Below are 12,436 nucleotides of genomic sequence, written 5' to 3'. Positions count from 1 at the left end.
AATAGAGGAAAGTATGTATAAATGTTAAAGGTTACAGGGCAACAGGAGTCTACTAAAACTCCCCAAGTCAGTGTGCATCTAAGAGCCCAGGGCACAGCAGGACTCAGTGCAGACACACAAGGCCCTGCACCTCACCTGCACAGGGTGCTAGGAGCCCCTCCAGCCCCCCCTTTCTAGCCTGTGCCTGCAGGCTCTCCCAGGGAAGACTCCCCAATGACTGGCGGTGGTTCTGGAAACCTCCTTTCCCCCTTAAAAGTAGTTGGGACCAGGCAGGCGTTGTAGCTTGGTGGTAGAGTGCTTGCCTAGCGTGTGCAATGTCCCCAGTTTAATCCCCAGGAGTGGGAAAAAAACAACTAGGGACCTCCCAGGTTTGTGGAAAGGGACATAGATGAGATGTGGCCTCGCCACCTTCAATCTCTTCCAGCTCAAGGAGAATGAAGGCCACCACTAGGGGGATTGAACCCAGGGACCTTTACCACTGGGCTACACCCTCAGCCCTTTCTATTTTAATTTTGAGACAGGGTCTCCCTAAGTTGTTAAGGCTGGCTTTGAACTTGAAATTCTCCTGCTTCAGCCTCCTGACACCTTGAGTCTAGTAGGAGAAGATCCTGTGGCTGAGATGGGCCACAGCAGAGGTGGCCATTGTGGAGGTGACCTGTGGATGGCCATTAGCGATGCCATTTGCTCTCACATCCATCTGTCACCATGTCACAGGCTGTTGGGGAGAGGTGGAGGAGTGGGACTCTTTGGGGGTAAAGAGATTAAACTGAAGGAGAACAGGGGCAAGGAGAAGCCTGAGCCGAGGGGTCAGCAGTTGGGTAAGACGTCTGGGTGCAGGCAGAAGTCGGGGGGACCGAGGGACAACTGATGAAGGACGTCTCCCTCCAGGGTGGGAGGCTGGGAAAGGGGGTGGTGCTGCCGGAGAAGCCCAGGTTTTCCTTATGCCCATGTCGCCATGGTCACCCAGTCACAGACACAGGACTGGAGGAGAAAGGGTGGCTGCAGGCAGGGGAGGGGCCCCAGGGAAAGCACAGCAGGACCCCTGAGCCAGACAGAAGCCCCCAGAGGGAAGGAAGGTGGTGGGCAGGAGGAACCTGAGCAGGATGGCCCCAGAACCACCTGGAGGCATGACCTCATGGGCACCCCTGCAGACCCTGGACACCTGCTGCAAAAACCAGGCCTGCGTCCTGTGGGCCCTCTGTGACCTGCAGAATGGTGTGTCCAGGGGCCTTTGGTTGGAACTTTCCACCTCACCCCCATCCAGTGTGCCCCCACCCTCATCCTGTCCCCTGCACAGAGGGGATGCTGTCTCACCACATGGTACGCCCTACGTTGGACATTCACATCCTAAGGAGGGGCCTGCCCGGCTGGACTGTGCCTGAGTGTGGTGTCAGGCTGTGGCCACCAGGACAATAGGAAAGGGTTCAGGAATGAAGAAGGCCAGGTCCTGACCATGGCCTGCACCTGAGAGGCACTTCCTACTAGAAGAGGCTCTCTCTTAGAGGGTGAGCTGCTCAGGGCCCTTCCCCGAACCCCTCTGGACAGGAAGCACTGAACCACGGAGCAGGAAAATGTCCTGGTGACTGCCCCAGTTGCCCACTCACCTAGATTATTGGTCCATTAACAGTGATCCCAGGGGGCCATGGCTGGGAAAGATGGTCCCAGAGCCCACCCAGCAGGTGATCAGGGCCAGCCAAGAGCATAGGGTGGGTGTGCTCAGAAGTCCTGCTAGACGGCCATGGGTCACAGGAAGGGCAGCCACAGGATGCAGGTGACCGAGAATGGCACCCAGAATGAGGCCACAGCCCTGAGGGCCCAGCAGGGTCTGGTGGTTGGACTAGTCAGGCTTCTGGAGTCACCAGCTTGGAGGGCCTGCGAGAGGATTTGTGCTGAGCTGCAGGACAGGGACCCACTGCTCAACCCCTCCCACCTCAAATCTGGTGACACCCCTGGGGTTGGCAGGAGCCAAACAGGAGGCCTGAGAGAAGGGTCAGCCATGTGGCCCCAGTGACCTGGAGCAGGGAGCCAGGACAGGCCTGAGACTGCACCCACAGTGGTCAGAGGCCTGACTTGGGGCCCCAATGTACCCTCCTCTGGCAACCTGCTGGCTCTTCTGACCAAGGCCAGACCTTGCCAGTGAGGGCCTCTGAGCCCAGGTCTCGGGGGGAAGGCAGAGGTGGAGCCTCAGGGGCCAAACACCTGGAGCAGGTGTCGCACTGTCTCCTACCTGTGGAACCTCCTGCCCGTGAAGGGCGAGGAGTTAGAGAGCCTGGATGCAAGAGAAGGAGCTCAGACTTTATCCTGTGGGCAATCAGGAGCCGGAGCCTTACAGGATGGCCTGATCAGATCTGTGGGCAGGCCACTGTGTGGACACTCAGGAAGAGTATAATGGGGACAGGAAGCTCAGAGGATGGCACTGGTGTCCAGAGAGAGGGGCACAGGGGCCAGGACTGGACAGGGAGCTGCTGGAATCCAAGGAGGCTAAGGCCTCTGGCACGCACCCCAGGGTGACTAGCGGGACATCTGGGGACACAATGTGCCACCCTGGGTCTTGGGGTCCCCTTCCTCTCCTGGGAGACCCCCAGAGGGATGCCACTTGACATCCCAGCATCCTTTGTGGGGAGTGCCCCACCTCTGCGCTCCCTGCTTCCCAGACTGCTATAGTCCCCCAGATACTGGAGCTCTGGCAGGCAGGCTGGGCAACCGTGTCCCCAGGTTGCCCCACACACTGGCCTGAAACCCAAACTGTAACTGCAGCTCTTGGTGGCTTCCAGAGCCCAGAGTCCAACTGTGATCCCCACAAGGGCATGGCCAAGCTCCCTTGCTTGGCTTGCTGCTTCCCATGCTGCCCACCTCACTGCACAGCTGGGCTAGCCTCCTGGCCTCCTGGCCTCTGCGACCTCGGCTCACCCCGTGTGCAAAGTAAGCGGGGCTGAAAGGTCTCTGCTACTTCACCCTTACCCCCTGAACTTCCAAGTGCCATGCCCTTGCAGAGTGCTGGTGTCACAGAGAGATCAGAAGGGAAGGACAGACATGTGCAGAGAAGGTAGCTTATGTGACCAGGGGACAGAGAAGGAGGGGGAGGTCAGAGCAGGGACACAGAGTTGGTGCTCGAAGCCTGGGGTGAGGCAAGACTGGAGTTACTGCTCCTTCTCTCCCCCAGGCGTGAGCACCTAGCACTGGCTCTTGCCCATAGGCATGTTGCTGAATGGATTAAATTGTCATTGTGGCAGCTGCCAGTACTTCAATATGTGTGAGTTACAGACCTGTCGTGCTAGAACCTGCACCTGGCTTGGAGGTATATCTCATTATTTCCAGTTTACCAATGAGGAGACTGAGGGTCAGAATGGTATAAGTCCCTGTCAGTGAGAAGCCTTGCAGAGTAAGGTGGCAGGGCTGGTTCCAGAGGCCCAGCGAGGGATCTGATCTAGAGCCTTGGGACAGCCCAGTCCTGGAGACCCCTGAGGGAGGAGCCCCTGGTGACCCCTAGGATGGCTGATCCTCAGGGCCAGCCCCCCTCCATCTAACCTGACCTGCTTGGAGCAGGAAGCATGGGCCAGGCTGAGCTCCCCAAGCCCAGTGGGTCAGAGACAGCTTCTTGGAGGGGGGAGGACCTGAGCTGAGCCTTGGGGGCCAACATGATCCTAACTAGAGGAGACAGAGGCCAGGGCATTGCGGGGCCAGCCACAGCAGGAGTAAGGGGGGCCGGGAGGCTCCGGAGCTGAAGAGGGAGTGATAATCCAGAGGCTAGAGGTGTGCAGGGCCCAGGAGCTGGAGTGGAGGGCCAATGGGAGTAGGAGCCACCAGCCCTCTAGCATGTGGCCCTTGGGATTCTGGAGATCATGTTTGTGGGGACTCTGAAGCAGACTCTGGGGAGACCTTGGCAGGGTCATGACCTCCAAGACCATGCCCACTTTGCCTATAGGACCAGCCCTCCTGGGGTGCACCAAGCCTGGTGGCCGCCAAGAGGCAGGGAGTTAGGGTCTAAGGGTGCTCCAGGGTGCCCCAGAGGAGCCCTGTCCCCTGGCCTCTCCTCATAGCGGCCAGTGAAGGAGACATGCACCCCTGACAGCCACGTCTGATCGCTCACAGATGGATTGCTCTTCCCAGGCAGCAGGCCCCAAGCCCAAGCCTGCAGCCCCAGTGGGACTGCGTCCTCAGCCCGCCTCGCACCTGGCACTGCCTGGCGCACGGCTCCACCAGGCCCCAGGCCAGGCTGCTTTGCCGGTGGAACTGCAGGCAGGTGGCGGCCACCCACAGATCAGGGAGCACCTGAGCCAGGCTGCAGGGCTCCAGGTGCACTGCCGCCATGTGACCTCACGCATCTCTGCATGGGTGCCCTCCTCTGTGGGGTGGGATGGCAGCAGTGCCCACTCAGAGGCCACAGAGAGGGAAGGAGGTCATGTGTGTAAAAGTGCCCCAGGGAGCCAGCAGATAGGGAGACACGTAGGAAGCATTCAGCTGCACAAAGGGTCACCTGCAAGCCCACCAGCTTCCAGGAGGCCACCAGGCGGCGAGGGTGCCTGCCCAGAAGGCACCCAGTGGGAGAGTTCTGGAATACAGGCCATGCTTGAACCCCTCAGTGTCCCTCCAACAGTGACCTCCTCACCCCTCCTCCAGGTACAGCCCTGACTCCTCCCTCTCCAGCAGGGCCTGGTGTGAGTCTCCTGGCTCCCTCGGACCCTGCAGCACATCCCTGGGCTCTGGAGACTGGAACCACCATAGGACCCACAGTGGCAGTGGTGCTATATGTGGCCTGTGAGCCCAGGGCAGGTTGCCTGCACCATCCTGTCCTGGGGCCTTTGCCATTTGCCAGGGTGCCCAGTGAGCCCTCTTTACCCTGTGCTCAGCATGGAGCTGTAAGGTGCCCCATCCTTCCTGCAGTGCTGCTCTAGGCTGCTTCCTTGGCTTGAGGGAGGCAGACATTGGCTCTGGGAGACTCCAGGAAAGAGGAGCAAGTTCCAAGTTCCCCTCAGCAGCCCAAAAAGCACTTGGCAGGCAGTTTAGCCTCACACCAGAGACCTAATTACAGAAGCACTATACCAGGGCCTTCCAGCAGAAGGCTTGCCGGGGCAGGCACTTACCACCACCATCTCAAATCCAGAAAAACCCAGCCAGGGGCATGTGAACAGTTAGAGTCAGAGGCTCTGTGGTCAGTGGCCAACATTCAAGTCCCCACCCCACCACTTAGCAGCTGTGTGGCCCCAGGCAAACTGCTCAACCTCTCTGATTTTGTCCACTCATCTAAAAAGTGGGGGTGACAATTGTAGTATCTTCTTCTGGGCATGGTTATGAGGGTTAACCAAGTTGGCAAGGGACTGGAAAGGAGCCTGGCCCCCAGGGAGGGTAACAACCGCCTTTTAGAGGAGGGAGACAGGATTGAAAAAGGGCTAGGGACCTGGTTACAGTACACAGGGGCCTACTGCCTTCCAAACGCCACATCAGTGAGATCTGGGAGGTCCACAGGGCAGAGACAGGGAGGAGAAATCAGAGCACTTTTCAAAGGCACATGGCAGCTGGGGTGACGGGCCAGGTCTGCGGACCCAGGCCCCATGTGGCTGCAAAGGCCCTGTGGGAAGAGAGCCCACCAGCTCCTGCTCACCCGCCCACCTGTTCCTGCAGCACATTCTCAGGGCACTGAGTGTGTTGCCCGCAGGCTGGAGGGTTCTGCCTGGAGGAGCAGCTTCCAGGTGCGAGAGGCAGACGTTAGGCCACACATAGGAGGCCACCCAAGGAGGGTTATGCCAGGAAAGGGCAAAGGCTGAGGACGTGCCCCTGATCAAGGGGGCTTTCCCCCTGAGCTGGTATTTGCACAGAGATCTGACAGAGGGGAAGGAGGAGTCTGTGCCAGGCTGGCTTCAGGGACAGCATGGTGACAGGACCCATGCTACGGAGGGCCCACCTGGGGCCTGTGCGGGCAGGCCCACCTCACACCCTGGATCACTGGAGTTTGGAATCCATGTTTTGTAAGCAAATCCAGCGGGATCCTGCAGCACGCCCCGCAGGTTGGAGCCTCAGATCCTGAGTGGCCACTTTCCACTGGCTGTTTGGCTGTCCCGCCCCAGGTGACAGAGCCACAGTGTGGCGGGTGGATGAGTTGGTGGCCTGAGTGTCTAGCCCACCTCCTGTCCAACTACTGCTCAACTTGGGGGTTGAGCGCAGACAGAAGAGGAGGCTTCCTTGCCCTGAGGCTGGGCTGCACGACATGCCAAAGAAGCCGAAATTGAAAGACCAAGGACAGGGGGAGCCTTCCTCTGTAACAACCCTCTCTGGAGAACCCACCTGGTCCTGTGGAAGTTCATCAATGCCCTCTGAGGACAGTGTCCCCATAACCTAACCACCTCGCACCAGGACACCTCTCAAAGTCCTACCCACTCACCACCACCACTGAGACCAAGCGTCCAGAAACCCTGGGACAACTCAAACCACATCCAAACCACAGTGGGGATGACACCCATGGTGGTAGCTCTGGAGTTGGTGACAATGGAGACATTGAAGGAAACTGAAGGACTTTCCAGGTAGACTGGATATAGGGTGATTCCCAGGTTTTGGCCTAAGCACAAGGAAAGATGCGAGTGCCCCAACTGATGTGAGGAAGGTTATGGGAGAAGCATGGGTGAGGAGTAGATCTGATTGCTGCTGTAACAAGTGGCTCCAACCATGGGGGCTTAGAAAAATGCTCAGTAGATCTCATACAGTTCTGGAGGACAGAAATCGCACATCATCTCACTAGTCTAAAGCCAAGGAGTCATGGGGCCAGTTCCTTCCTCATCTTTTCCAGTTCCTGGAGGCCCCCTGCATCCTGTGACTTTTGACCCCTTCCTCTCATCCCTCCAGCCACTTCCTTCCGGTTGCCACGCTTCCTCCTGTGACCTTCTCACCCTCCTCTTATGAGAATGCATAAGATGGCAGGTAGCCCCCACTTGAATGATTCAGGATCCTCCTCCATCTCAAGATCCTTGGCTTATCCACATCCGTAAGTCTTCTTTTGCCATATAAAGTTGCAGCCAGAGATTCCAGGGATGAGGATGTGCTGATCTTTTCAGCTGACCACAGGGGTGAGAAATAGGAATTTAGGTTTGGACATATTAATCCAAATGCCTTTTGGACACACAAGTAGAGATGTCAAGAAGGCAGTTTGATGAAGGAATCTGGAGTTTCCTGGAGAGGTCAGGTGGACACGTGCATTTGGGAGTCATGAGTATATAACAGCATTTAGAGCTGGGAAGCTGGACACGATTTGTTCAATATTGTCATTCCATCCAGTTGGAGAAATCTCCCAAAAAGTGGAACCAAAAGAAAAAGAGATAAGAACTGGGGGAGAAAAGATAAAATTGGAAGAACTAACTGGTAGAACTAAAATCTGCATATCAGATTACATAAAGAAAACAGAAAAAATGAAATCTGTTAGAGTCTGTAAACAAGTCAGGATGGCGCCTGGCATTTTGCCAGGGGGAGTGGTTTGTGAGGTGGTGCCAGCGAGCCATTAAGTGTGGAGATTTCTTATTGGTTGACTGCTGTATCTAGTTTATGTTAATTAAGATAAGCTGTGTGGAATGTATAAATACCTCTGTTGTCCTACAATAAACGGCTCCCACTCCTGCTGTATCAATGTACACAAGTTGTTCGTCGTCACACACCCCCACCCCACCCCCGTTATTTTGCTGCAGCCGGACTGCCGCAGAAATCATCAAATAAGCCAGGCATGTTAGCAAAGGCTGTAATTCCAGCCTCAAGAGGCTGAGGCAGGAGGCCGGGTTCAAGCCCCAGGGCCACAAAAATACAAAAAGGGTTGGGGATATAGCTGTGTGATAAATCACCCCTGGGATCTATCTCCAGTCCCAGAAAGAAAAAAAAAAATCTAAGAAATAGCACTGCCTTACAAGCAAGGAGCAAGGAAAATCCCAGCACACAGCAGACTGGGGAAGATCTGTCAGGTTGCAGCAGGTATTAACTCCCAGAAGAACAGAGCAGAAAGGAAAGAAGGTGTCATCGTAACAAGGACATTTTACAATAATTAAATAAATGTCCCTTAAAACTCGCCTTCTACAAACCATTCGCTAAAAATGCAGGGCTTATGAGAAAAAGTGGCTTAGGAACAGACTGCTCAGAACTTAGGGAACATTTTATAAAGGGATATTGACGTGTAATTTACATACAATAAAACTCCCCCCTTATGAAGTGTACGATTTGGTGAGTTCTGAGCAGCATACGGAGGCCCCCAAGCACCATCAGGAACAGGAACCATCTCCTTACCCCACAAGACTTTCCTCGCACCCCCTGTAGCCATCTCTCACCCTCCGCAACTGTGGCCCTGTGGCAATGGCTCCAGTGTCCCAGGAAGGGCACCCACGTGGCTTCTGTGTCTGGCTCTTTTCACTTGGCCTGATGTTCTTGGATGCCCATTTTTCTGCATTTGTTGGTTTGTTCCTTGTTATGCTGTCGCATCCCATTATCCAGACGTTCCACACTCACCCGCTGAAGGGACCTGGCAATATCTCCAACCGGGGGATGTTATGGCTGACCCTGCTCTGCACATCCACCTTCAGGTCTGCGTATGAACATGTTTTCATTTCTCAAAGGCAAATGGCTGGAGTGGACTACATGCACATTCGTGCACACACACACACACACACAATTTCATAAGAAAATTTGAAACTGGTTTCCAAAGGAGCTGAACTCCCTCTGCTTTCTCGGTGACTGGGAGTTACAGGCACGTGACATTGCAGGTGAATTGTGGTCTTATTCATTTCAGACTTTATAGCAGGAGTGATGAGCCAGTAGTGAGCTTCTCATGTGCTCATATGTCATCCACATCTCTGCTGAAGCATCTGTTCAAGTTCTTTTGCTTATTTTTATTGGGTTGTTTGTCTTACTATTGAGTTATGAGAGTCTCTTACATGTTCTGGATACAAATTCTTTATTAGGTTTATGTTTTGCATCTTGGAACTTTGTAACCAGAGCCCTCATTAAAGCAACAATGATACCAATAAAAACACTAACATAGTCATTTCTTCTCTGCTTTATTACCTAATACTGCAACTGGTTGTGCCTCCTCCTGGGACATGTAGATCCTTGAAGACCAGTTTCAACATTAAAAACATACACCAGGGCTGCGGCTGTGGCTCAGTGGTAGAGAGCTTGCCTAGCATGTGTGAGGCCCTGGGTTCCATTCTCAGCACCACATACAAATAAATGAATAAAAATAAGGTCTATCAACATCAAAAAAATTTAAAAAAAAAATCCATACGATGTTTTAGCATGGGTGGAGGGGTCTCCTGTGTTCTTGGAAAGGTCCCTTGTGTCCTTCCTCACCTGGACACTCAACTTCTCCAGAGTGAAGGGTGGGAGGGACATGGTTCTGCCCTGCACTCTCAAGCTAGGGAAGGGATTTTCCATAGGGTTTTCAGCTTGCCTTTTTTAAAGACTCTTCATTTATTATGGAATTAAGTGTTTTAATTGATACTTGCTTCTCCTGGCTTAAAACATGCTGGGAGAAACTACACATGAGCAACTTGACTTCCCAGTGACATTGACCTTGCCCCCTGCTTGCCAATCATCTGTGAGCTAATTTGTGTGAACAAAAACCCTTGCTACAGCAAGAGGATCTGGATACAGTTGGCATCAGCTGTGAACAGTATTTGCTGGGCACAACGCTGGAATCCTGAATGTCATTTTACCAAACATATGATGTAACTGCTCTGTGAAAAGGCCAAACATGAGTTTAGAAGAGGGCGAGTAAGAGGGCTACCCTCACCTGCTGTAGCAGGAGCCATTGGTATACTTCAATGGGAAAAATAAGAATTCACAGTGTAAGCACGATATTTAGAAATACAAATATAAAACAAACAAACAAAACCTAACAGAACTAGAAGCAGTTGCCCCTGGGGTGTGTGACTCAGGGATGGGTCTGAGTCTGTTGTTTCTCACTGCAAACCCATATACTCTTTGTCTGCTTAAAATGAAAGAGATAGAAACAACAAAATATAACCGCCATATAATCCAGCAATGTCCCCCCTTGGTATTTCCCAAGTGCATAGAAAACTTATGTCTACTCTAAAACCTGCACTTTGGCCCTTATAAAGCTTTATTCAAAATGGCAAAACTTGGATGCAATTGAGTTGTCCTTCGATCTGCAGAGAAGGGAAATATATTCAGTGCTAAAAAGAAATGAGCTACTAAGCCATGGAAATACGCGGAGGAAACTTCAATGCAGATTCCTCTCTGAATGAAGCCAGTCTGCAAAGACTCTAGGCAGTGATTTCAGCAATTTCACATTCTGGAAAAGGGGAAACCATGGGAAATTAAAGGAACCCGGGGTGGTAGGGCTGGTGAAGGGGACAGCTACACAGGAGAGCACAAAGGACATTTTGGCAATGAAGCTACTCTGAGGCTGCAGCGGTGGGTTCATGTCAGTGCACATTTGTCCAAACCCACAGAATGCACAGCACCAAGAGTGACTCCTCAGGCAAGCCAAGGACTCTGGGTGACCATGATGTGTTCCATGTGGGCTCACCAACTGTAACAAAGGTCCCCTATGAGGCCTGTTGGAGACGGGGAGGTGGGGTGCATGGGAAATATGTGTACCTGCCCCTAGATTTTGCTGTAAGCCTGAAACTGCTCTAAAAAGTAATCTATAAGAGTATTTTTAAAAATGAAGAATACAGATTATTTTGATAAAAATATGAATTAATAAATTACTTTAAATTTTTTTTTAGTTTTTGATGGACCTTTATTTTATTTATTTATTTACATGTGGTATTGAGAATTAAACCAGTGCTTCACACATGCCAGACAAGTGCTCTACCACTGAGCCACAACCCAGCCCGTGAATTACTTTTAAACATAAAAAAGGTGGATATTTCATCCAAGCAACAATTTTTGTGTTTTGATATTTGAACTGAAATCTGAATTCAGATCTTTCTGACTCCAATTACTATGTTGCCAGTAAAGAGCATTAGAAGCCAGTTTGGAGGCGACAAAGAGCAATTATATGCTATAACATACCTTTGTGTGTGTGTGTGTGTGTGTGTGTGTGTGTGTGTGCGTGCAAGCGCGCGCGCCCTGCACGTGCAGAGCGAGTAAGAAGGAGAGGGGTGAGGGGACGAACTCTGGCCCACGTCCAAGACCAATGCTCTCCAGCAAAGCCCCCAGTGAACTTGACTGTGTCCACCCCTCCTTCATCTAAACAGCCCTGCAGGCTAAGGGCTTGGCAGTTCCCCTCCAGTGACTAGGAGCCACACACACAGCGCCCTCCGTGTTCACTTCAGAGGAGTTTGCTGAGCTTTTCCAGTATTGTCTCAGGCACCTTGGTACAGCACCCGTTTCATTAGCTCTAAATACCAAGAGAGCCAACCGGTTGCCAGCTGCCTTCTTCAGTGTTGGCACAGAGCACAGATCACCCTGTTCCCAATAGTACTCATTCGTGTGGGGGAGGCCAGTGTAGGCGATCAAGGGAAGAAGATGCTGTTGTTCAGCTGGTGGGGGTGTCTCAAGGTCAGGCTGGGGTGCCAGAGCGCCCAAGGCTATAGGTCGATGGATACATGTGTTGATTGGAGACCTAGGACCCTCCTGGCCAGGTGGCAACATCCCACCCAGGAAATACCAATGTGGCTTTTGCTGTGGAGCATGCCATCATTTTATGTAAGTATGATAAAAGTTCTCAAGGTAGGCATGATGATGATGATGATGATGATGATGATGATTTTCCCCATTTTTCTTATTTATTTATTTTAGTTGCAGATGAACACAATACCTTTATTTATTTTTATTTGGTGCTGAGGATCAAGCTTAGCGCCTCACATATGATAGGCAAGCGCTCTACCACTGAGCTAGCTACAGCCCTGGCCCGATTTTCCCCATTTTTCAGATGAGCAAACTGAAACACAGAAACATTATTTAACCTGCCCAGAGCAGCACAGCCCAAACGAAATAGCAGGTGCTCTGGCTTCCCAGTCCGAGATCACAGGTAGTATGTGAAAGCACATTTTGATAACCTTTCCTTCCTTCCTTCCTTCCTTCCTTCCTTCCTTCCTTCCTTCCTTCCTTCCTTCCTTCCTTCTTCTGTACTAGGGATTGAATCCAGGGATTCCCACATTCCAGGCAAGCTCTCTACCACTGAGCAACATCCCCAGCACTTTTTATATTTTATTTTGGGACAGGGTCTCACTAAGTTGCCTAGGATCCTCTTGCCTCAGCCTCCTGAGTATCTGGGATTACAGGTGTGCATCACCATGGGCAGCTACATCTTGATAATTCTTGTTACAAATTATCCACATTGTTATTGCAAAATGGATCCTGAGCTCATAAAATGGGACAGGGCACCTGGTAGGGTTCAGGATTCATAGAAGAAGGGGATCAAAACCTTGGCCTCCCACTCCGGCTGAGACTCCAGAGCTGCCTCCTCCTTGCTGTAACAAAGGGGAAATGTCATCTC

The sequence above is a fragment of the Spermophilus citellus genome (genome assembly GCF_964194105.1).
Source record: "Spermophilus citellus genome assembly, chromosome: 4".
Classification (NCBI taxonomy): Eukaryota; Metazoa; Chordata; class Mammalia; order Rodentia; family Sciuridae; genus Spermophilus; species Spermophilus citellus.
The sequence above is the reverse complement of the archived record's forward strand: the minus strand, read 5'-3'. Positions refer to the sequence as shown.